General features: G+C 39.9%; 1 long non-coding RNA gene across 1 annotated transcript in view; it reads left to right on the plus strand.

The window, feature by feature from the left end:
* LOC150005183 (uncharacterized) overlaps positions 1–27,093 on the plus strand; it is a 291,449-nt gene that overhangs the window by 9,822 nt on the left and 254,534 nt on the right. Inside the window, exon 2 of the long non-coding RNA XR_016512425.1 lies at positions 19,334–19,412. This is a non-coding gene — a long non-coding RNA (uncharacterized LOC150005183). The remainder of the gene's footprint in view (positions 1–19,333; positions 19,413–27,093) is intronic.

Below are 27,093 nucleotides of genomic sequence, written 5' to 3' on the forward strand. Positions count from 1 at the left end.
TTTTCTTTTATGCCAACTAAATCAAAATTGAACATAATAGGAGTACCCAAGTGTATTTGGGGACTAAATTGGGTATGCGGGTTGCCAGTTAGCAATTTATGGTTTTACTCATACTGAGTAAAGTGCATGTTTGAGTAAAAAATCTATTCAATGTAGTAGAAAATACTCAATTTAGGAACTGGCATTGACAAAAATATTGAAGTACTCAAATATAGTAAAGACTAGAAAGTTTTTGGCTCCAGCTTCCAGATGTAACAGTGTCTTTAGTGCTCTACTTTTTAAACCTATATTAAAAAATATAAATGAGGGAGGTAATTAATGCTATTATGCTGTTTCTCAAGTCTTGAATTTTACACACGTGTCTATCACTTTTTCTTGGATTAGACCCTTCAGATTTAAACAAGCAAAAGGGATCAGGATAGAGTGTGATGAGCTATCCACTGAATTAGAAAGAATGTCCAGGAATAGTTTGGCTAATTCAAGTATGAATTCTGCCTGGCACAACATTACATTTGCTTTTAGAAGTAAGGAGAATGTCTTTTAAAAACACATACTGATTTAAAAGAATTTACTTTACAATATATAAAATTACAGGAAGTGACTAAAAAATTTGATTGTACAGGTTGAGTTTGAGGTTCATAAGGGTTTTGAAAATGTCTCCAACTGGGTGAGAGCAGGGCATTTGATGGTGTAATGGCCAAGAGCACAGGTCTCTGAATCAAACTAATTGGACCTTGATTTAGGGTTCTCCCACTTACTAGGTGTGTGACCTTTGGCAAAATTATTTCACTTACCTAAGATTCAGTTTCCTCACCTGCAAAATGGAATCGTGAACACCTAACTCAGAGGTAGTTGTCAAGATCAAACGGACTGATGCATTTGAAGCACTTGGGTTCTTATTGCGTGATTCTAGATCTGGGCACCCAGCATTTTATCAACTACCATCAATTCTCATGCTGTGGATTTAAAAATGACAGACCATGTAACTGCATAGATAGGGCCACGTTCATCTGCCCCTTATTAAATGAAGCAGTGAGGGCATCAAGGGACAGTTTAGGTTTGGTCACAATCTGAGTCCTGGATTGATGTTTTCTCTTTTTGTAGCCTGTTGCTGCCTTAGTTGAAGTGGATGGAGGGTTCCCCATTTCCCAGACATTTCCAGCATGCTATGGTTTCATTAAAAAACTATTGAGTTTGGTGCCTAAGGACCTGGATACAAGCACTGATTTTAGAATATTCCAGCCAAGCCATATGACTATGGGACATACACCTAAATTCTCCGAACTCTACATTCCCTTTATACGAAGTAGAAAAACAAGTTGTCTCACTCACAATGAGCTTGAGAGGATGGTTTGAGGAAATGTATGTAAATGATTTTCATAGATTTGGACTCTAAAGTGTATACTTCCTCTAGGAGACATTTTCTTTGGTCTGGCATGAGTAAGAGCAAAGAAAAACGCGAAGATGACACTCAGCAAGCCACTACTGAATCATTTAATAAACATTTATAGAGCATCTATTCTCTTTCAGTTATGCTAAGATCAGGGGATAAAAGCTAAACAAACCCAAACCATGGAACTCATGTTCTAGCCAGGAAAGATAAACACCATAATCGATTTTAATGTACACCTTGATTCAATTTCTTGCAAAGTATTCTAGAGAGCAATGGGGCAGTAGTTTGGGGAGAGAATCCAGGAAGACAGCCTTTACCATTAAAATATTTGTAGCTTGAGATCAGCATGCAGGAGATGTTCTAAAGGACAACAACCATCAACGGCACAAACCAAATGTTTCTCTATTTGCTTTCTGGAACTTCAGTTATTATATACTCAGTTGAACAATTTCATGGATGTTTTCCCAATTTTTCACCCGAGGTCTCATTCCTAAAAGTATTACATAAGATTTCAAAATACAGTTGGAAAAGAAGAATTTACCTGCCACAACCCCAGTGATAACACAGATGTAGACTGTATGTAAAAATGCATATATGAACCCTGTTCTTCAGTCACAGCACATGGCCCTGTGCTGGTGATTGCTGAGAACTGCTGGTTAGATTAGGGTCACTGTAATCTTCTCAAACTGCTGTATTAAATCAGAAAGTCCTATTTAATTTAGGATATTCAAGAATGTGTATTGCAGTTTTGGTCACTGTAAAATATCATATAGTATTTTGATAAGTTCTCTAAGAACTAGATTTCAAAGAAAAAAAATTAAAGCAAATATGTAATAACCCCTTACCTCACATCAAAACTGAATATTATTTTGTCCATCTCACATTTTAGTTGAGTGGAAAAATTAGGCCGACAAAAGGCAAATAAATTATATGATTCTAATCCCAATATCTTTCTTAGGAAGTGTCTCTGAAATAACAAATAACAACTAATAAAATGATTACTATTAATGAAATTCTTAGCAGATTTCATAATTATAAACAAGAGTTTTATATATTAATGCTAATAGATGTGCAGTCAATTTAGAAAGTATAAAACACACACATTGTAGAAATTATTATTTAGTATGGATTTATTAATGATTATTTTCTGTGAATTTTATCTCTGTTGTATTTTATATCATTGCATGAAGAAAATAATAAAATTTGTACATAAAAAACTTATTGAAAAATGCCCCCCCTTTTAGTTTTAATAATCAAAACACAGGCAATATATTTCTGGATCCTTGTTTTTAATTGATGTTGTCTATTTTTCTGCCCCAAAGGACTAATGATGCATTAAGAATTCATTTTTGTTGCTTCGATTTTCTATTGAGCAACATTTTTGAGAGAACTAGAATAAAATAGGGAAGGAAAGATTGAGAACTGCCCAAGATTGACTACAGTTATGTAAATAATCAAATGATGGGAAATAACTCAGGTAATTTTCACTTTTTGTTCTTATCAGAGATTTATTGTATTTATATATAAAACGTGGAAACTATCCCATGATAAATTCAGAACTATAGTTAGATTAGCATATTAAAAACTACTTCAAAATGAAATTGTTTTTATCATTATGAGTTCTTTATTTTCCTTATAGAAAAATAAATGCCAGTTGGGCTGCAAATTATAGAGGATTATCTTCTCTCCTTATAAGAGTTAGAAATATGAATATTGTTGTTTTGAGAAATTTGATTTGGGGGTTGAGAGAGTGATCTTATTAACACCAGACTTCTTTGGCCAGTAATTTCATGACTATGGGATATATATTAAATCCTTTGCTATTCATATTCTTTGGCAAGCCGTTATTCATTGTTATTGTGGAGATTCTGTTAAGTAATAGTTCTCTTGAGAAATCATGGGTGCTTTTTTGAGGTCATGATTTCCTCTCGTCGGTTAAGAGGGGACCATACATCCTCTCTTCAGTTAAGAACCCACTCTACGCCCATTTTCTTTAACACATACTTTATTTGTAAGGTTCCTGACATTCCTTTCTTCCGAGAACTTAGGAGTGATATATCACTCTTTATTTTGTGAAATAAAATTGATTAGCGGAAACAATAAACATAATTCTTTCAGCATGAAACCCAATATATTTTGAATACTTGGCTGCGCTGCCTCAGTGAGCGTCACACGTTCATTCTCCAGGGAGTGCTGGGCTGCGCCAAAGGCCTCCCGGTAAACAGCCCTCGCAGTATTATTGTCTTAATCCGAGTGGCAAAAATCCATCACCGTCCACATACTGATACTTGCTCTTTGCCGTCCAGTCATTGCCAGAAGGGGAAAATCAGCTAATTTGGTGGTAGTGTTTTTTTAAAAAAATTTTAAACTTTTATCCACCTAGAGGTTTTAATGATAGCTTATGTTATTAAAAACTGGATTAATTCAGCAACGCTGCTGAGCAGAGAAACACATATTAGATTTTACTGGGTTTAAAGGTGCACATGAAGGCAACTCCCATTATCAAATCTATGACACTTCAAATGATCTATTTCCAGATAGATGTTAACCTAAATGGATAAGAGGACAGCTTTTAGGGGAGTGCCTAAAACATGGATTTGAAAAAATAAATAATTTCCAATCTTTATCTTTACCACTTACTAGCTGTGGGACCACAGATAACTTACTTCATTGCTTGAAATTTTTTTCTCACCTCCCTGTGAGAATTTGTTGAATTTAAAGAGGCAAAGTACCTGGCATGTTATAGGCTCAGTATAAAGTGAGTTCCATACACTTATATTCTTCATGGGCACATTTAGATTTTAATCAAATATCTACCTCCTACCTGCTCACACAACAGCAAAGTAACATATCAGAGCAGCATGAAAATTAGATAAACCTTTGGCTGCTCTAAATGGGGTCCTGACAAGCAGCATCAGCATCACCTAGGAGCTTGATAGAAATGTAGCCTCTTGGGTCCAACCTCAGACCTGCTAAATCATAACCTGCTTCTTAACAAAGTCTCTAGCTGATTGTATGCACAGCAAGTTTTCAGAAGAACTGAGATGGGCCACACCGTTTTTCTTTCTGACAAAGTCGATCTACTGTGCTGTGGGTCAGCCATTCCTTTTTACCATTCACCTGTTGTTTTGGTGATGTCCGGGGGAAAAGATGCACTCAAGGTCTTCTCTCAGCGCCTGTATCTTGGGGCAGATCAATGCATGCACACTTCCACACACACCAACGGGACATCCCCCAGCAGAGGGCCTGGCACAAGTAGAGCCTCAATAAATGTTTATTGAGTGAAATAAAACAGCCAACAGTCAGACAAGCGGACTCTCCCATCTGTTCTGCAGATGCACAGCAGCCCTACAAGGGCCTGGAGAGAGATGAATGTGCTTGAGGTCTTTGCCAGGAGGCATTACCCATGCCCAGTGGGGAGAAGGGCTTTGCTCATTGCTGTTCTTGCCAGATCTGCTGAGGTTCTGAAAGCCTGTCAAATGTGTGCAGCCAGAACAAAGGACAGGGAGCTGCCTTTATTCTCTTTTTGCCCTGCTTGGCAAGGCTGGTGCCACAATGCTTTGGGAGCAGTTTCATTTTTTTGAGATAAGTCTTTCTTGCTTATAAGGGACAAAGGAATAAGTACAAGGGCAGGGCATCAGGGTCATATTTTCCACCTCTGTGACAAACTGGGCTAGGTCTCAAAATTTCTCTATTGGTCTCGGTTTCAAACTTCCAAGTTGCTGGTTCATTGGCTGGTCTAGGGTGTGGTTGCAGTAGGGGGAACCTCGGAGCTGATATTACCCAGAGAAAGATCAAGTGGAGAGAGAACTTGTCTTGAGCACAGTGAGAAACAGGAAACTGTAGGCTCTTAAATGTTAAGAAATGAATTGGATTGCAGAACTTTGGGCAAATCAAATATGGGACTTCCCTGATTTGTAAAGTTATGATAAATACATTTATATCAACTTTGTCCACCTTTGACCAGAGTGTATTTTAGTGAAGTTCATGCCAAGGTCCTGGGGCCCTTGATGTCTGGAATCTGCCTCCCTAGTAAGCTGTGTCAACAGACAAATCACATCTCAGTGGCTCATGAAGTTAAAATTTATGTAACATGTAGGTAGCAGTGTAATCATGACATACCCAGACTGAGGAGGAGCAATAGGTCCATGCAGTCATTCAGGGACCCTGGCTAACAAAGGCTCTGCCATCTTCCATGTGTGGTTTCCTGGTTACCCTGGGTATTGACATCCAGTTGGCAAATGTGGAAAGAGAGAGAGGGTCATGTGTGGGAGGCATTTATAGAGTAGAACTGGAAGAGGAATGCATGACTTCTGCTCATCTCACACTGCACCAAAAGTAGATTTAGGTAGCCATGCTTAACTGCAAAGGAGTCTGGGAAATGCAGCCTAGCTGGGTGCCCAGTTTGTTGATCATCATTGCTGCTATACACTATACATGTAGGAACCACCCTTCTTTTGAGTCTTCTCCTGTAACTCCCTAGAGAGGTTAGATATTCCCTCTCCCTCTTGAGAGTTAAATTTCTTCAGCAGAAATCCCCCCTCCACCCACCTGAAGCACAAGGATAGTCTTGGCATGCCACATTTTGACAATTGCCAACAATTAATCCAAACTCAATTTCCTGTATTTCACAAGGATGTTGTGAGAATTAATGAATTATTTTGGGTGATTATCCTCCCTTTGATCATTGTCTTCATCCTGTGCTTTTACAGTTTGCACGTCCAGGCACAGATTTACACAAAACCTCGATGAGAGGCAGAGAGCTTTTCATCATCCTGCCGACCACAGGAGGAAGCTGAGATGCATCCCAGTTCAAAGACACGTTCTACCAGTGTGACAGGATCCTTCCTGCATGCAGCACCCTTTCCATTATTACAGTGTTTTCAAAAAGCTATAATTTTATGGAGAAAATAGATAAGACAGAATGATGGTGTAATGTCTTCCTTATTTCTGCGCTGGCTCTGGAATCGGCCTGCTGGGTGACTTCGGGCAGGTTAATTAGCCACCCTCACAATTCCCTAATCTGTAAATCAGGGACTCCTCATAGCAGCTACCTAAGAGGTGGTTGTGTGGAGTAAATAAGATAATGGATCTTAAGGGTTGAAGACACTATCTGGAATGTAACTTGTGCTTCATAGATATTAGCTATTACTATTTGGTTTTTTTTTTTTTTGTTTGTTTGTTTTGTTTTTTTGTTTGCAGGAGAATTGGGATCTAGTTCAGGGAATACAAAGAAGAAATCACGGGGTATGTGGTATTACATTACAGGCAAAACTAAAGTGGAGATAGAAAATGCGATGGTAGCATCACCTATTTGCAGAAGGGAATACACTGCTTTTTAGTAAGCTACACAGGTAGGAATGAAACCATCCTAGGAGCCAGGTGTCCAGGTGTCCTAGAGGGACTGTGGTGGCTTCCCCTGAGTGGCTGCTTCCCTGAATAGAGCCAGGGCAAATGCTTTTCACTGTCAGAGATAGAGCTTTCTATTTCTTGCTCTGAAAGGGAAGTTGTTTTATTCATTTGGCCAATGAATCTGCAGAGCTGTGAGAAAATAAACTTGCTTCATCTTTTGTGGTTAAAATTAAAATATATAAATAAAAGGAAGAGCAGAGCCTGGAATAGAGGTGGGATTAAGCAGCTGTATTTATATACACAGGATGTAGCTTTAACGACCCCTAACAATTCCTACAGTGCAGTGCTTCTAAAACTTTACTGTGCAAGCAAGTCACTCTGGGCTTTAGGTAAAATATGGAGCCTGATTCAGCAGATCCGCAGTGGGGCCTGAGATTCTGCATTTCTTACAGGCTCCCATGCAATTTGGGTGCTGCTGGTCTGGAACCACTCTCTGAGTAGAAAACTACTACGTTGCTTCATTGTTGGGGTTTGGTTTATTGGAGAAAAAGGCATGGAATAAAGGGAGCTCTTCCTTCCAGAACGGAGAAGCTGGGGGGCCTTTAGAACAGTAAGCAGATCACTAAGTGTGATCTCACAGAGTCAGCATCCACATCTTTTGGAAACTTATTGGGAATGCAGAATGTCAGACTCCCTGCAACCCCAGACCATCAATCAGCTGGTCCGAGGGTGAGACCCTGCAGCTTGTGTTTATAAGCCCTGCAGGTGATTCTGACACAGCTGAAGTTTAAGAACCATTGCACTGGAGCAGCTGACCCTGGCTTTGAAAGGCCTGGTGATGATGTAACCAATTCTCTAGGATGGTTCTGTGCTCCTGGAACACCTGTCCTGGTCTCTTTCTGCTCAGTTTCAAGATTCCTTGGCAAGTTATGTCCTGGAGTAGAAGGATTGGGTATGGAGGAAGATTATTCAAAATCTTAGTTACTCATATGAATTTTTCCACCCTTGTCCTGCTTTCTTTATGTGCCTTTTTTTATTTGGTATTGGAGGCACAATATCAAATGCGCCTCCCATATAAAGCCTGGGAAATTGTTTCAGGGTGCAATGATCCCTAAGTGGCTGAGTTTCAGTCTTCCCGTTGAGAACTTCCTTTGGTTGTGGTATTGGGCTACATAGGGTTAATAACTGTCCAGACTTCCCTGACACTGAGAGGTTATCCATAGCGGAGCTTAGACCAGGATCCAGATGGTTGGCCGCCATCAACGCAGCCTAGTGCTATGACAGCTTTAATGTATGAATCACCTGGGTGTCTTGTTAAAACACAAGCTCTGATTCAGTACTTCTAGGTGGGAGCTGCATTTCCAACAAACTCCCAGGTGACATTCTGCTGCTGGTCTGGGGACCACACTTTGACTAGTGGCAAGGCAGTATGTCACCCTTGGCATGCAAAATTGGCCTATGTGTAAATACACTGGGTTCCCCAGAGCCACTCACACTGTGGATGGGCTGCTCGGTCCTGACACATTCAGAGAGAATTTTAGGGCCATCTCCAAGGCTTTAGGATTGGGGTTTTGCTTTCAAATACAGACTCTTCATAAGTTTCTGCCCTTCTGGGCTGTAGGTCTTTAACCCATCAAACTCAAAAACTCTTTTATAAAAATTGTCCTTTGCAAGGAGAGGTGAGTGCTGTTGACCCATGACTAGAACATTCTCAAACCTATCGATTTGTCAGTTTGTGTTTGAGCACTAACTACTTAATGCTTTTTCTTGTTCGGGCTGAGTAGCTGCAAATGACCTGGGATGGTGTTTCTGTCACTTTTGGTCTGTCTCTGCCTCACCAGGGGTACATTTGTCCTTCAGTTTACAACTGTGGTTGACCTCAGGGTTTGTTGCTGTGCGCAGTGTTTCTGCTTTTCAGCATAATGCATTTCGCTTTATTCATATCCCCTTTTACTAACTGCAACACAACAGAGCATTCTCCATCCCATCTGTTTCCGTGATTGATAGTCTTTTACTTCAGCGTGTCCTAGAGTGTTACTTTAAAAAAAAAGAATCAGGCTTTAGTGTGAACTTTAAGATCATCATAACTTGTGCTCGTATCTATGTATACCACCCAAAATACAAGAAATAATCTATTTGACGTTGATGATGTGGTTTCTCCTCAACTCTCCACTCCAGACAGGCATGACCTAAGCTTGGTTGCCTTGTGATACATACTTCATTCTGCTTATATCCTTCCAGATCAGTCTTTCTGGCTACATGCCTTATCTGTACATGGCTGAAGTAAGAGTGTAGTGCCTGTGGCAGAGCTCAGTAATGGCTCTCAAGAAGCTGCTGGTCATAAGACTTTCTGATAATGTGTAAAGTTGTTTTGATGTATAGTTAATTCTCATTATTCACCTTGAACCCTAAATTAGTGAATACAGTTTCCCTTAGGGGACATACAAGGTTAAGTGTTTGGTCTTCTGGTCACAACATTTTCATCAGCTGATCAATACGTAACCATGTTTTATGATTGTTTCTGTGCAAAGATGCCTTATCTAATAAATATTGTTGAATCATGACATTGAACTCATGACCAATAGCACTATAGTTCATGCCTGAATGAAACTTACCTAACACATATTTTTTCTGTAAGGAACATCACAGTCTCTTGCATGTAAGACCAATAGACAGATTTTTAGCACTGTGTTTGGGGGCCATTTTAAACAGTGAAATCAGCAAATAGCACAAAAACGTGAAAATCGTGGCACCAAAAAGACCACAAAAGGGACATTTGTTTATGGTATGAGAGCTGAAACAAGAAGGCAGAGTGCTACCTCATCCAACCTAAGCTGATGTGTGCATGAGGTGACTCCAGTTTTTCACAGCTTTGCACATATTCACAGGTGATCTTGAAAATGCTGCAAATATTGATTTTGGAGTTACAAATAAATTTTAGTGAGTAAGCAAATTCACAATTAGGGACTCCACGAGCAATGAAGATTGACTGTATATTGTTATATATCCATAGTTTTAAAAAATGTAAATGTAATTGGTATACGATCTTATGTTAGTTTCCGGTGTACCATACAGTGATTTGACACTTACATACCCTACAATGTGATCACCACACTAAGTCTGGCATAACCATACTCTTGATAGCTGGCTTTCTGTAGACTGTGAAAGGGCAAATTTTTATTGACTCTGTTCTCACTTAGAGGGATAAAGGCATTTGTCTTCAGCTGTGGAACAACTGCTGGAAGCATGTTGGTAGACGTCTGCCTTTTATATAAATGAAGGTACATCATCGGGGCCACACTTTCTTCTATACCAGTATCAAGAGCTCTCATTTTATCAACAACATGGCAGCAAGCTTTTATTGAGTATGATGTATATAACACTGAGGCCAGTGCATGGATCCCTGTGTTTCAATCTCCATGAAAAAGGAGGTTCAAATACAACATAGTAAAGATTAAGTGTCTAATAGATGATATACATAATATTTGTTAGAAAATTTCAAAATCATTAAGGATTGGTTATTTTTTGTCTCCTTTTAGACTTTAAGTTCTGCATCTGTCTTTTTACCAAGGTGTCCCAGTACCTAATGTATAGCAGTGGCTCAAAAAGTATTTATTGAATGAAAATGAAAGTATTTGAGCTGGTGTCTCAAGGTCTTACTTAGATCAGTTTTTCAAACTCTCAAACAAATTTTCATGGGATATTTATCAAGGGAAATTAAACTTCATAAACAATTGATTATGTCTCAGGCATATAGACTTTAGCCTTGGTATAATTTACCATGTCCCCAACATTTTATTATGAAACATGTAAAATATACAGAAATGTTAGAAGAATTTTATAGTGAATATTCACATAGCCACCACCCATATCTTACAATTAACATTTTACTATCTTTGCTTTATTATATACCTGTCTACCCATCCATTTACCCATTCATCAATCCATGTTATTTTTTTATGCATTTCAAAGTAAATTGAAGACATCAGGGTGTGCATAACATTGACTAGACTTATGTTTTTGATGTGACTTTTAATTTCTTTGGGTAGCAATTTATTTATATGTAAAATTATAAGGTGGAAAAATGTGTATCCTCCTTTCAGCTGAAATTTATGTGGTTTTGTGTGTCCTTAATCCCTGGCTTAGTTTAGAGAAGACAGTGTGTGGGTCAAGTTAAGAATAATCTATAAGTTTTGAACCTTGGACCAGTAAAGTTTTACTGAAACACAGCCACACCCATTTATTTAAGAAGTTTCTAGTAGTGTTTTCATGCCAGCACGAGAGAGCTGAGTAGTCGTAAGAGACCATATGGCCTGCAAAGACCAAAATGTTTACTATCTGCACATTTACAGAATAAATTTGCTGATCCCTGCTGTAAGGACATAAAACGTTATAATGTAGACTGGGAGGAATCTGGAAATTAGAGGAAGAATAATTTTTAAAAATATTAGTAGAGTTGGCAGAGGAGAAGTGAACATTCTAGTAGAGATGTCAAGTGTAAGTATAACTTTAAGTCAAATTCCTTTCTCTAGGTATGTCTTTTCTTGTTTGTTTGTTTGTTTTGCTTTAATTGAAAAAGGGATAAATAATAGTGATTCAAGGTATATGAGTCAGTTTTTGCTAAAGTATGCTGTAACAAATTGACCTCAAATCTCTGTGACTTTCAACAGCAAATTTACTTTGCCTGTCTAGTCACCTTAGGTTCTGCTCTATGTTATCTTTTGTCCTCTGGACTCAAAATAACAGAGCCTCCTCCATGTAGCTCATTGCCAGTTTGGTGATGAGGGGTGGGGAGAGGCAGAGAGGGAGAGAGACAGAGAAAGAGGGAGAGAGAAAGAGAGAGAGAGAGAGAGAGAGAGAGAGAGAGAGAGAGAGAGAGAGAGAGAGAGAGAGAGAAACAGACTCTTAAAATTTCTGCTTAAAAAAGACTCCTACCACCTTTGGTTAGATTTCATTAGACAAAGCAAGTCATATAAGAAAATATGGGTTTAACAGGATGGGTCTGTTTAATACTCCTACCAAGAGAGGAAGCAGATAAATGTGAACAATAGTGCACTCTTCCTCATAGGGGTAACAAGGTCAAGAGATTTTTGTTGTTTAAAAGAGTGGCTTTAGTATGTTTGGAGGCAGAGAGAAGAAGCCTATGTGGAGAGAAGGAAGTGCTTTCTGAATGATAAATACTCCCTGCTCTTATTCCTGGCAAGGGCAGATTTTCAGCTGGGTAATGCGAGGTTCTGGGTCTGGGGGTTAGATCTTGGAGTCCATGCTAGCTAAAGTTAAGAGCTAGCTAAAGTTAAGAATCACCTGGGGAGATTGTTAAAATGAGGTGTGAAATTCTGCATTTCTAACAAGTTCCCAGGAGATGCTGATATTGCTTGTCTGTGGACCACACTTTAAGTAGCAACAATCTACATCACCATATAGCCTAAAATAAAACAGGGAAGCAAGTATTCATTAGCAAACCATCTGGGTCAACCGGGTAAACAGTGAATCCAAAGGGAATAAATGTACCTGTCCTGAAATGCTGAGCGTTTCTAGTCAGTGTTCAGAGCATCTCAAAGAATGACTTTGAGAGAGCAGGGTGTTCTTTGGAGTGACAATGAAGAGATCAGATGGAGTTGGAATCATGATCGGTGATAGGAGAGTGGGTGGAACAAGAAGCGTGGCTAGAAAGGAGTGAGTTACAGATTTTGAACTGGAGCAGTTCCATCCTCTGACATCGGCCATCACCATTCCACCAACAGCCTATTTGTAATGGAATATGAGCCAGATGAAACATCGATATTCTTCAATCACATACGGGATGCCAGAAACTGGCAATAAATGTTTTTTGAGCATTCAAACATGAACGGCAGTTGTCAGAATTCACATCTTTAGATAGTAGCAAATGATTCAGTACAGTTAATAAAAACCATTCAGCAATTTTAAGACTATGAAGTATGTTTCATTTGAGTTTTGATTGTCATAAATATCTTGCTAGTTGAATCTTCAATCAAAACTACAACTGTGGGATTTGTCATTTGCAGAGAAAGCTTCAAGGTGAAATTATTCTCTAGAACGTCAGTATAGTTTCTTCAAAGAAAAATCTGTAGTTTTGTGAAACAGTTGCATTTCCTGTTTGTTAATTCCTTTTTTTGATGACATTAACAGAATTGTCTTGGCCATGATTAATAAGATGAAGTCAAGCTTATATTTCAAATATGTCTTTACTTCCGCATGAATAACTCTTATATTTATAAGTTTTGTATCACACACATCTGGTATAGAACTCAGATCCTGCCACCTGCTTTCTAGGATTCCAAGGGCAAATATTTAACCTTTCTGAGGCTTATTTCTTTTTTTGTAAACTATGGATGGTATCACATTGTGTTCAGAATGGGGTAACAGTAACATAGTTAAAGAACATTATATCGAGTTGACCCTCAACAAATGTTAGTTGCATTTTTATATTTTTGGTACAAATTTGAAATCACTGTTATTTCAACATTTAGAGTGACCCATGTATGGCTATAGTAAAAAAAGACAGGCAATGACAAATGTTGGGGAGAATGTGAAGAAATGGGAACTCTCATATACTGCTGGTGGAATTATAACAGGCAACCGCCACTTCGGAAAACAGTTTGGCATTTTCTTAAAATGTTACGCATAAATTTACCATATGACCCAGAAATTCTACATCTAGGAATCTACCTAAGGGAAATTAAAATATGTCCACATATGTATACAAATTTTCATAGCAGTATTATTCATAATATCAAAACAAAACAAATGTCCATGAATTGGTGAATGGATAAACAAATTATAATATACCTATGCAATGAATACTGTTTGGCAATAAAAAGCAGTGAGGTACTGATGTATGCTAGAGCATGGATGAACCTCAAAACAGTATGCTAAGTGGAAGAAGCCAGGCACAAAGACCACATATTACATTTATATAGAATTTCTATAAAAGGCAAATCTATAGAGATAGAGAGTAGAATAGTGTTGACTGTGGCTGGTAGTTGGTAATTAGAAATGAACTTGAAGTTTCTCTTTGGGATGATGGAAATGTTCTAGATAGTGGTGATAGCTGAACAACTCTGTACGTTTACCAAAAATCATCACATTGTACACCTAAATAGGTGAATTCCATGTAAATTATAACTCAATAATGCTGTTTTTTGTACAGAGTAAATTATGTTCATTTTTTTAGATTTTAATTATTTCTTTGTAGATGCTCATTGTTGTGAAATGGAGACAATCAGTGAGATTCTTTTGCATTTTCTGAAATGTCTTAAATTCTCCAAGTTATCTCCATTCAGTAGGGAAGGCTTGAGGTTTTTCTGGACAGCCCTGAAAACTAATAGCCTGCAGGCACGGGCCGAGGATACAACATCTGAAAACAATAGAAACTCCAGTCAGTAAATGCAAATCAATAACACTGGCTGATGATTCCACATGAGTAAAAAGAGATTTGTAAGATGGAGTGTCTTCACTTTAGCCATTAAACTACTCATTCACCAGTTCTTCATTAAATGCCTGTCTTAAACCGGGCAATTGAATCTAAGATATCAGACATGTTTGAATTATGGAGATCAACTGCTTCATCGCTGGCCTTGGGCACAGGATAAAAGGGACCAAATTTAATATCCCCCCCAGAAAATGATGTAAAGAGAGGTAATTGGCAGCACCTGAAAGATACTATCATAGAACTGCCATAGATGTGGTTATGGAAGCACAAGTACATTAAAGAAGACACACCGAGTCCCACTGTGTTAAAATGCTAGGGACCTCACTCAAGCATCAGATTTAAGAACTAAGTGTATGTGGTGTGTGTGTGTGTGTGTGTGTGTGTGTGAATTCTCCAGCCTTACTGTTTGAGAATGGGACTGACTTGGGAGGTAGTACCATGTAGTTTCATAAAAAATACCTAAAAACACAGGCACTTGGCATTTGACAGTTCATTTCTTTTGCGGAGCTCTCACTGTGGAGATGTAATCTGAGCATTCTCACCCCCTCCGGTGGGCAGACAGGCACGTCTGGGCTAATACATGAACTCTCATCGGGCTTCTTTGGTTGGTAGCAAACACACTTAGAAGTCAGCAAGAATGGAAGGGGTCTCAAAGTTGCTGCCAAAACAACAAACAAGAACAACTCCGTTTTCTCAGTGTATCATACAGAGATCACTGGTGTCAGAATCACTTGTGGGGAGAGGGATCTGTTATAAAAAAAATTAGAAACTTGAGTGACTATCCTATATCAAGCTCTGTTGCCAGGGGAGTAGTGAGTAGAAGAGACAAAGATCCCTGCTGAATGGAGCATTTGTTCTAGTTAATTGTTCTCCCAGTGGGAGCCCTGGGCCAAGAGCATCTCCTTTTCTTGGGTACTTAAAATGTAAATTTTTAGGCCTAACAAATCAGAAACTTTAGGGGTGCAGTCTGACAGTACAAATTTTAATAAGTCTTCTAGGTATTGATGCATGATAGTGTTTGAGAAGCATTATTCTAGTGAAGAGCTTTTCAATCTCAGCACTATTGACATTTGGAGCTAGATAATTCTTTGTTGTGGGCTGTCCTGTTCAATGTAGGATCCTTAGCAGCATCCTGGCCTCTACTCATGGAGATGCCAAGTAGCTTCTTAACCCCACTTGCAACAATAAAAAATGTCTTCAGACGTTATGAACTGTTGGGGTGGGGGGGGGGGGGAGTTGGTCATCATACCTGATGAGTGTGTGCCCTAGTACAAGGCTTTTCAAAATGGTCTGCTGACCAGTGCAATTAGCATTACTTTCATCAAACCTCTGGGGGTGGAAATGAAGATTCTGTGTTTTAACAAGTCCTTCTGGTGATTCTGAAAGTGCTAAGGTCTGAGAAGCACCATCCTAGCAATAGAGGGAAGCAAGAAACAGTTAAATGTGTACATACACGTAAATCTCTCAGAGTGATTAGCATGCTACACATAAGATTTGTAAGATGGAGTGTCTTCACTTTGTCCATTAAACTTCAGTCTTTGGAAGAATAAGGAAGACAGAGGAGGAGGGCATTGTGTTCTGGGAGGGGAGGGCTGTAAGTTTTTAAAATTATGTCACAGAAGGTCTCACTGAGAAGGTGATACCTGGTTAAAGACTGAAGGAGTGAGCCAAGAGATAATAGGGAAGAATGTTTCAGACATAGAGAAGAGAAAAAGCAAAGGTCCTGGGACAGATGTATATCTAGCAGATTCAGAGGACTTTATGTAGCCCAGGGTAACAGAGTGGAGGGATATAGGAGGAAAATAGTTGGAAAAGAAGTGAGAGCAATAAGAAATGAATGAATGGATGAATGTACTTACCTGTTTTTGAACGTGACTTCTGTTTGTACTGGCTATATGTCTTTCAATATATTCTGTGGTCTTTTTGGACCTCATTTTCTTATCTTCAAAGCAGATTAATGCCTGTCCCCTGTAGGTCTGTTCTGAAAAATGAAATGCTTGAGTGATAGTAGACTTTTGAGAGGGGATAGTATAATTTACATTTCTGAACTTACAATGCATAGCATATTACATTGCTCATAGTGCATGATCAATAAATATTATATGCATTATAAACAAAACAAAACCCAGAAAAATTTAGACGTATCTTATCAGAAGCTCTGTGATAGAGATTGGTAATCTGCATTTATAACAAGTTTCCCGAAGTAATTATTGAATAGGAACACTATTTTGAGAATCTTCATTCTTCCCATGTATTTGTATCCTGGTCCCTATTTAATTTTTTGAAATGTCATAGCAATGGAATTTTCCAAGTATGAAAATTAACACACAAGGGTTCAAGTCCTCAAGGAGATGCCAAGTTGTAGACCTATCATGGCCTGCTTGGGGGATTAAACCACGGGGTTTTTAACTTTGTGGTAAAGCTTTCTGGGTTGAACATTCAGGAGACTACTCAGAGGGAGCTAATTCCTTTCTGGTTTCCTCAAGCCAATCAATAATATGAAGAAATAGAAACAATCCACTTCGATCCATTGTATAATGAAAGTAACTGAGGTAGATAAGGTATTAAATACGCCATGATGTCCTCGACATTCATTAAAGTCATCAAGGCAAAAAGATTCCTTGTACAAATTATTCAAGGTTTTTTTGTTGTTTGTTTTTGCATTGCGCTCAATTTGTGTCTCCCTGATGAATTACTTGTCTGCATCATTGTGCTTTGATAACTTAATATGATAACCTTAAAATTTAGTAGTTTCTTCCCTTCTAAGTGCTTGGTATTTGGACCATTTTCAACCTTTAAAAATAAACTAATCTTCAACATGTTACTCTTTGATTGTTTTGTTCAACCTTAATTTGCTGTCAGGAACCTCAGAGATTAAATTTTACCAAGTCTTAAAGCTGCAGTGATTTGAACTGCTAGGTTTTTCTGCCTAAATTTCCACCCTGTGAGTTCAAGAGGTCAGACATAGTCTAAGGCAACACTTAAGCAGCCTGTATCTTGAGAAAGGAATCAGATTAGTTGTTTCAAATCCCTTTCTTTGTTTTCTTCCACATTGAAATGATGGGGTAGGAGAGTGTCAGGAAGAGCTTTAAACTAATTTATTTGGGAGAGAAAATTCACCGAAGCTGTAAAGAAAATGCCTTCTCGTTATTTAGTGGCTGAGCTATACCTGATAATTCATGATGGCCTAGAGTAGAATCAAGCACACAAACAGTTTTGTTCACTTCTACATTATATGTCGTCGGCAGCCGTCCGTCTCGAGAGACGATGGTGTAGCTTCTTAAGAGTCCATCTGCACCGCCGAAAATGGCTGTGCAGTCCGACTCGGGAGTGACACGGTATCTGTCTCCTCCCGTGTTGAATCGACATCTTGCGATGACGCTGAAGCTACAGAGCCTGGGCAGGGTGATATGGAGGGTCTGCTGTTACCCATGCAGCAGACCCCCCCTCTCTTCGCAGCTGAAGGGTCCAAGGGAAAGACGGAGTCAATACAGCTTGGCTTTAGGTGCGCCGCAGGAGTTGCCGGTGTTGACTACAACGTCAAACCGCCTTAGGGACTCCGGCTCCGGATTTTCTGTCGGGGTTTACTCCCTTAGCCTTTCCCCTGAAGAGGTATGCCGCAAGGCAGCGGAGGTTTTTTGGAGTCAGAGTTTTCCTTCTCTGATGTGCCCTGACTGGAAGATCGAACCAGCGACACTTAGCTCGAGGCCGACGCTCAATCCACTGAGCCAAACCAGCCAGGGAAACTTCTACATTATAGGTGTTGTAAATTAGTTACAGTAATCGGGAAGATACACACACAAGCAATTTAAGGAAGTTGAAAATGTAGGATGTTGCAGTTTATTTTGTATTATAGCTGGACTATCGTTATTGTTAATTACCTCTCACTGCAGGCCCACGCAACATTTAGACAGCACATCTCACATTTCACAGATTGCAGAGGCTTAAGGGTATTTTGGTTTGTTTTAAAGTTTTTAAGAACTTTTACCTTCTAGGATTAGGCAGTACATAGCCACCAAACTTTTCCTCCTCCACTTTATCCATCAAGAAGCATTTTGAATTAAAGTTGCTCTTAGGATTATCAGGAAAAATACATGCTTCCCAGATAAATTTGAATTTCAGATAATCAACAAATACATTATGTATATATTATATATATGGAATATATGTATATACATAATATGCATTTATTATATGTATTTAATGCATATTATGTATATACATATATTTATACATACTTATATATATTGCATGCTTCCATGCACTGTTTAGGACATAATCATGTAATTATACTAACAGTATAGTTGTTGTTTATCTGAAATTCAAGTTCAACTGGGTGTTCTGTATTTTTATTTGTCACATCTGGGAACGCTACTTGCTTTTCCTTGGTCTAATGCAATCAGATCCTCGAATATCCAGTTGCAATCATTAAACCTCAATCTAAGAGAATCTCAGAGACCAGTTATTTAGCTTCCCTACCAGACAGAAATTAAGAAAACTGAATTACACTTCTGGGTAAGAGACAATTTAGAAGGAAAGAATTAATTTTTGGAAGGAAAGCTAGGATTAAAGCCATTGTCATATTTCCTTAGATGGTTGAGTGAGTATAATTAGCGGTATTTCTCAGTAGACCCTAGGATATGTTAAAAAAAAAAAAAAAGAATAAGCCAAGAAGATCACATCTTTAAAAAAAAAAATCTTCATGGGCATGAATTTTAGGAGAGCTTCTATTGTATCTGCTTTCAATTTGCTATCGAGTCAAAGATCTATCCTTGTGGTAGATGCACCATTATAATTAATGCTCTTCACCTGTGTGAGTTCTTTTGCCCACTAAAGTACCATAGTTTACACCTCAGCCCAGTTCATATAAAGCTTAGCGCACAGAGGCTCCACTTCCTCACTTCGTTTTCTCCCTCTGGATGATCCCAGCTTCAGTGATGTTCCGGGCTGGTTCGAGGTTTAGCAAAGGAGCTTGTCAGTTCCTCCTCATTGTGAGAAGAAGTAACATGTCACATCGTGGAAAGGAGGTATTGTGAGGAAGTTGGCAAAGACTCTAAATGATCAAATTTATTTTTGATTTATTTTTCTGAATTATGCTGTTTAAAACTGCTAAATGAAGGTAATTTCTATTGCAGGATTCTGAATATCACCATAAACAGACTGCCACCCATCCTCCCCATCTAGGGACTTTTTCTCAGGACCTACAGACGGGAGGTATGTTCAGATTTACTCCATTTAAGCTCCTAATACTCTTATTAGTAGTTATGTTGAGCAAGTCTCTTTGTAATTGGCCTTATCTGGGTTTTGGAATACTTATTCCAGTGGCTTTGAACCATGAAAATAGTTGTTTGCCAGGAAGAGCTCAGAGAAAAGAATTGACGTTGCTGTCCTGTTTAATGTTGAAGTATCACCTGAAACAAGGCGGTTTTGGGGTTTGGACAGTTTGCCTCTGTTTATGGTGGCATCTGAGTTGCTAGTGATAAAGCGAAGATGGATACTGGCTGGTGGAATTTTGTCTTAGAGTCCCCTGGTGTAAGAAAAACTCAGTGTGTATTTCAACTCTAATACAGTTGTAATAAATACACATTAGAAAGACTTCAGGCGTGTGCTGTTACTGTACTTACCTGGAGGTTAAACAGTCTGTTCTAAAGCAGCTCTCTCACTGGAGAGGATTTTGGTCTCAAACCATTGTATTCTGGCAATGCTAAATGGGATTTAGAATTCTAAATCTTTCTGGGTTAGCCTGTTCTGCAAAATCCTAAATTCAGTGGATATCATTATGCTTTGCTAAATCATTAAGGTTTCCCATGGTGAAATATGCAAAGATATTAAAATCTAAAATGTGCTTTATATGCTCTCTATTGGGAGTGGGGGATTTAAGAGCTTAGTACAGATGTTTGCAAACTTTTCTGCATAGGACCAGACGGTTTCTGTTGCAATTACCCAATTCTGCCATTGTGGAAATAAAGCAGTCCTTGACAATATGTAACGGAATGAGTATAGTGTGTTTCACTAATACTTTACTTTAAGGACACTGAAATGTGAAGTATACTTTTCAGGCATCATGAATTTTTTCCTCCTCAGTTAAAAGCTGGGAATAAAAAAAAAGTGCTGGGTTTGTCCTGTGGGTTGTAATTTGTTAGCCTCTGAATTATATCAGTAAAATCAGGCAAGTTGTCTTGTGAATCTCTGCTTAGCTCGTACGTGGTTTTATTTCAAACCCTTGGTAAGGATTGTTTGAACATAGGTATACATCAGTGTAGGCAAGTCCAAGAATAGGAAACTAACAAACCCATGCACTTACCTCCTTCTCCCCTTATTCTCTACACACACTTAAATACACAAATAAGTTGGACATGATCATTGAAAAAAATATTTTTAGAAAAGAAATAAATGTAAGCAGTCCTTAAGCAATATTTCCTTAAAATCACCAAATCACCACAAGCTTTCTCTAAATAGCGTACTCCTAAATAGGTTGAAAATAAGCCTATATTTAAAAATTAAAACATAGTTCCTTGTGTTAGCAAGCCATGTGTTGTGTGACCTTAGATAAGTTATTTCACCTCCGTGTCCCTGAGTTTAGTAAAATGAGGAACTGGAACTAACTGAACTCTCATAGGGCTTCCTAAGTATACTTGACTTAGAAAGATGATAGTGTAGTATCCGTCATCGTCGGCAGCCGTCCGTCTCGAGAGACGATGGTGTAGCTTCTTAAGAGTCTATCTGCACCGCCGAGAATGGCTGTGCAGTCCGACTCGGGAGTGACACGGTATCTGTCTCCTCCCGTGTTAAATCGACATCTTGCGATGACGCTGGAGTGTCCTCTCCAGTGAAGCTGAAGCTACAGAGCCTGGGCGGGGTGATATGGAGGGTCTGCTGTTGCCCATGCAGCAGACCCCCCCTCTCTTCGCAGCTGAAGGGTCCAAGGGAAAGACGGAGTCAATACAGCTTGGCTTCAGGTGTGCCGCAGGAGTTGCCGGTGTTGACTACAACGTCAAACCGCCTTAGGGACTCTGGCTCCGGATTTTCTGTCGGGGTTTACTCCCTTAGCCTTTCCCCTGAAGAGGTATGCCGCAAGGCAGCGGAGGTTTTTTGGAGTCAGAGTTTTCCTTCTCTGATGTACCCTGACTGGAAGATCGAACCAGCGACACTTAGCTCGCAGGCCGACGCTCAATCCACTGAGCCAAACCAGCCAGGGACAATAGTGTAGTATAGAGCGTAGTGAAGTAGATAAGCCTATGGAAATCACAAGTAGAAGAGCATAGTGGTGTTATGGAGTAAATTGTGTTCCTTCAAAATTCATTTGTTGAAGTCCCACTCCCCCTCCCACCTCAAAAATGTAACCATATTTTCGGATAGGGCTTTTAAAGGGGCAATTAAGGTTAAATGAGGTCAATGGGTGGGCCCTAATCCAGGTGGCTATTTGGAAATGGAGTCTTCAAAGAGGTAATGAAGTTAAATAAGGCCAACGGGGTGGGGCCCTAATACAATAGGACTGGTGCCTTTATAGGAAGAGGGAGATAATAGGGATGCTCCAGCACAGAGAAAATGCCATATGAGGATGCAGTGAGGAGAAAGCTATCTGTAACTCAAGGAAAGGGGCCTCAGGAGAAACCCAAACTGCCAACACCTTGGATCATCTGGCCTCTATAACTGTGAGGATAAAATCTCTTAAGTCCTCCAGTCTGTGGCATTTTGTTACGGCAGCCTTAGCAAACTAGCGCACACATTATAAGCGGTGTGTAACAAACACCATCCCTGAGCTGGCCTCCTGGAGCAGAGGTACTGGTGTGAACATGGTTCCTTCCCTGCTGCTTGCTCCACCCGACTCATGAGCAGGAGCCTCTGGGGAGGCTGGACTGGAGAGCCGAGGTGATAGGGCTGTGTGGACCTCCTTCCGAGGAAATGCTTGGTGTGGGATATCAGACAGCGTGGTGATGTGGGGGGGGGGGGGGAGGGGGTGGTTGGAGGTGGAAGGGGATACAAGGTGATAAATGGTAATGAAAACAATACAATTAAATTAGTAAGAAAAAAGTTACATTGTGTTATGAGTGTAATTTTCATATGTGTTTGTGAGAATTCCTAGACTTAAGTTTATTTTTCACATTTGGAAAATATGTATCGCATAGCCTTACTGATACAGAGAAGCCGTTCACAAATGGGTTAGTCTTAAGACTTTCATACTTAAAAGTCATTGATGACTTCAAAGATATTTTGTATGTTGGTTATAACTATTAATAGTTACCATATTAGACATTAAAACTAAGAAATTTGCTTGCTTATTTATTTAAATAAGCTTATTGCATGTTAACATAAATAACATTTTTTACGAAAGATCATTTTTCCAAAGCAAAGAGATTAGTGAGGAGCACAGCATTTCCCCACGTTTTTTGTAAGTCTCTTCAGAGTCTGGTTTCACAGACAACAACTGGATTTGCATACCTGCTTCTGCATTCACCCTGTCCTGATTCACGTTTCATGACAAGGTCTGGAAAGCTGCAGTGTACACATATGTGAGCTTGAGAGTGAGAAGGGAAAGCAGTTTTGTATTATCACGAGATTAGCTTTGACTTCGTGGATGTCCTGCCAGGACTTACTCTGTTACAGCAGTGAGTGCTCTAAGACATTTATTGTTCCTTCAGTAAAATTTGGTCACCTGTCCTATCGTCCCAGCACAAACGTCTCACTGGGATTGCCTTTTTGAAGTTGTGGCCTAAAGATAGTTGTCAACTGAATACTTAAAAATGGTAGTGACTATGTCAAAATTAGCATTACTTCACAACTTTAAAAAATGTGGCTGAATGTAAGAGAAAGGAAAATAAAAACTGTTTCTGGTGGCTTACATTGCCCGTAGGGTTGGGAGGTTTTATGTGCATGGTTTTGGGGGATGGTTTGCATTCATGTTGTAGATATTTTTTTTAATAGTCATTCAAATGTTTTTTTAATTATTTGTTTGTTTGTTTGTTTTTAGAGAGGGGGGAAAGGAGAGAGGGAGAGAAACATCACTGTGTGGTTGCCTCTCACTCACGCCCCAAACTGGGGACCTGACGTGCAACCTAGTCATGTGCCCTGACTGGGAATCGAACCAGCGACACTTGGCTCACAGGCCGACGCTCAATCCACTGAGCTATAGCAGCCAGGGGCATGTTGTAGATTTGTATTTATTAATAGAACCCTATCAGTCATCAAATGCTTATCAAATGATACTAAAGAATGAAGTGATTAAAAAATATAAGGAAGATAATTACAGGTGTATGGCTTTTCATCTTTTACATGACAGAACGAATGTCCAAAGAGAACAGATGCATTGCCCAAGATGACTTAGCTAGGGAGTACTGTATTCAAAATAGAAAACATATCTTGGTTTTGCATTATATTGAGCTATACCTGCTTAAGTCTCAAACCAAATATAATTGTGAACTAAATCATTGAACATAGATTTCAAGGGTGGTTGTCACCTCCCTAGACAATCATTAAGACTGCAGTCATCAGAGAAAAATATTGGACTTCAGTGAAATTGAGGCAAACTTTGGAGTGCAGAGAGATTAGATGGGAACAGAATAATCACAGTGGAAGGAAGGACTTGGGAAAAGGAACAGAGGTAGGGTAGCTGGATAGGAGAAGGGCCTGATGACCATGAAGGGGCCATGCTGAGGAATAAGAGAGGAGGCTGATTGATGGGGTAATGGCAGCCAGGTGTTCTCTGAATCAGAGCCTTCTTTTGGGAGATGTCTCATGTATCATGGGCTGCAAATAAATGGCTTGTAAAGAGAGGCTTCCTAACAGAGCTTTACAAGGGTCCCCTCCCTCCCCCAATTTTGATCATTTAACTTCATGGATGAACCAACCAAGGGAGCTAACCAGCCACAGATGTTTTGTTTATAACCAGAACAGTTCATGTGAGCTTGGTGATGACATTTCCCTGTCTATAAAATGCTGATAGTTAAACAGTGATACTGTGTGAAGCCCTTGGAAATCTCTATCTTGAGAGGCAGTTCTTAAGTGTAATGGTTTAATGGTCATTTAGCACGATGGGTCTTCAGAGGGTAATATCATTTGCCTGCCAGTTAAAATGAACACTTCTCCATGGGAAGTCAAAGATCATGTCACCGTAACGTGGGTTAGGTGAAAGAGAGCGTCAAGAACTGAGTGCCAAAATAGAGAATAGGGAATAAAATCTCTTCTATGTCTAGCCTGTTCATAAATCCAGTGTAATTACAGACCACCACCAATTCCCACTAATTGGGGGTGAGGGGGATATACTCTGAATTGGTGAAAAGTTTGACTTATTCTTTTAAAGAACTGCTGCTTTATTATTTTCTCCCCTTTTCTTGTGTCCCTAACATAAAGCCTTTCTAATCCTATTTGCTAGCCTTACCTCTTACTTTGTTGATCAAAAGTGAAGTTACACAAAATAAAGAATCTAAACTTTTTGCCCACTTGAAATTTCTGTGTCTTCTCTTCCTGATGGTTGTGTGTGAGAAAGGACATGCCTCCTCATGCTTAAGGCGAGGTCCCCTCCCCAGGCTCTTGGTGCCACCCTTTCCCAGTCCCTTAGGGACCTCAATCCTTCAAGTTCCCCCTCTCTCTCCTCTTCTCTTTAGTCTGTCCCTGCTTTTGGATTTCTTTTCCTTTTTTCTTTTTTTCTCTCACTTAGAAATGTAGGAATGTTTTATTAACGTCTCCCCTCTCTTCCTTTGACTGCTATCATTTTAAAGGTATTTATTTCACCCCCACACTTAGCTGTGAGCACACACAGTCAGCGGTGATGTGCTGACTGCAGGCAAGATGGCCTCTGCTCAGTGCTTACAGGTCTGCAGGGTGCGGGACAGACCGTAGCCACATTCTCTCCACCTTCATCAAGCCCACACTCCCTCTTTGTGTTTCCTTTGTCATCAGTATTGGTGTCCCCTGGATTCTATCCTTGGCCATCTTCCTTGCTCATGCTCATCATGGATAGTGCTGTTTTTACACACGACTTTTCAATTAGCATCTTCCCCTGTCTTTTAATCTGCACCTTCAACCCTCCTCTGTTTCCTTCAAGCCCCAGTACCAGGTCATTCAACTGAAAATTGACCATTTGTATCCCAAGCACACCTCCTGAACCCTGGGCTTAGTCGTTCCTTTATTGCCTGTCACAGCTGCTAGCATCAGCATCCTGGAGCAAGGGTCCCAATCCAGCTTGCATATGGTTTCATTAATGAGGATTCATTGAACACAATGATGCCCACTTTTTAAATGTATTTTTAAAGGGGACCGACCATGTGGTCTGAAAATTCTAAGATATATACTATCTGGCCCTTTACAGAAGGAGTTTGCCAACTCTTATACCAGAGTTAGCCAGGTTGATGAAGTCTCAGATATGGCACCAGCTTTCCGGCTCTGCTGGGGGGGCGGTTTAGAAAAGAGACAATGGCCTCTGCTCATCTTTAGGCCAGATACTTCAGTTTCTCCCTGTATATCATTGGTGCCTTTCAAGCTGCTACCCCAGTGCTGGAGCTCAGAGGAAGTGAGTCTGAGTAGGTGAGTCCATGTGTGAGTTCTTTAAGAACTGCTCGGGGCTCCAGAAGTTTCTTCCACTGACTCAAGCCCCGCTGGTTTTTGCAGCCAGGAACTGTGGGGACTTATCTTCCTGGCACTGGAACCCTGGGCTGGGGGGCCTGGTGTGGACTAGGATTCCTCACTGCCAAGATATCCCTCCCAAATTTTTATCCACCACACGTGGGTGAGAGACCAGCCCAATTCTATGTCTGTGCCCCTCCTACCTGTCTCGGTGAATGTGGTTTCTTTCATTCTGTAGTTCTCAGACTTCCACTCAACTTGATTTCTGACAGTTCTGGCTAATGGTTGGTCGATATTTTAGTTGTAATTTTGATATGGTTGTGCGAAGAGGTGAGCCATGTCTGCCTGGGCCTCTGTCTTGACCAGACCCCTCTCCTGCTACTTTCCCATACTTCGTACTTCATCAATACTAAATTGCTTGCAAGTCTGGGTACTGAGTAAACTATTTCATTCCCCTGGGCCTTTGTACAAAGTTTCCTCTGAATGACTCATTATTCCAACCCTCAAGTTCACCCCTCAAATCCATTCTACTCATCCTTTAAAATCCTACGTTAGCAAAGACACCTGGTAAACCATCAAACTGACAAACCAGTGACTCATTGTTATGTCAGGCGAGGCGTTTGTGAGCAGCCTTCTCTTGTACATCACGGTTCAAGGTAAATTCTGCAATGTCACATGATGTGGCTGAGAAATAGACGTTGTTGTGTGGAATGAGAAAACTTGCAAACCTGGGATCAGAGGGAACACGTGAGTTTCCCAACCTCCCCTTCGCCACCACCTTGATGTACTGCTGGGTCACTGCTCTCTGCTGGCCTCGCACTGGAGTTTAAGTCCCAAATGTGGAATGTTCTTTCCCTATCACACTTTTTCAGGAAGAGCTCGAGGGAGAAACCTTCTCAGAGGAGAAGAATCAGATGACCTCGGCACCAGGCAGACTGGATTTGGGAGTAGCAGCAATTCATAGAGTTGTCTTGGATACTTTAAAACCCGTGGGAAGTTCTTCCCACCTGTTGGGGAAGAAAGCATGAGTGTGATGTGGTTAGGCCATCAGTCCCCTCCTTGACAGAAGGGGACGTGGGCTCGATGTCTAGGCAACTCAGAATGAGACCTCAGGATTGTTTTTAGATGTGCTTGCTCACACTTTTGCCCTCTTAGTGCTCAGTTCCTGCCAGGTTTTCTAGTGGTCCATTAAGCTGAAATATCAACTTTGGAAATTATCTTAGGAAAAATCTACAAAAATAACAAAAGGGAATGGGTAGAGGTTTGGGACATTCTCATTAATTGCTATCGAAATTAAGTTGATTACCAGGCAGATTTCCAAGTCAAGTGTCAA

The sequence above is a fragment of the Furipterus horrens genome, unplaced genomic scaffold, assembly GCF_987537825.1.
Source record: "Furipterus horrens unplaced genomic scaffold, mFurHor1.1.pri manual_scaffold_7, whole genome shotgun sequence".
Lineage (NCBI taxonomy): Eukaryota > Metazoa > Chordata > Mammalia > Chiroptera > Furipteridae > Furipterus > Furipterus horrens.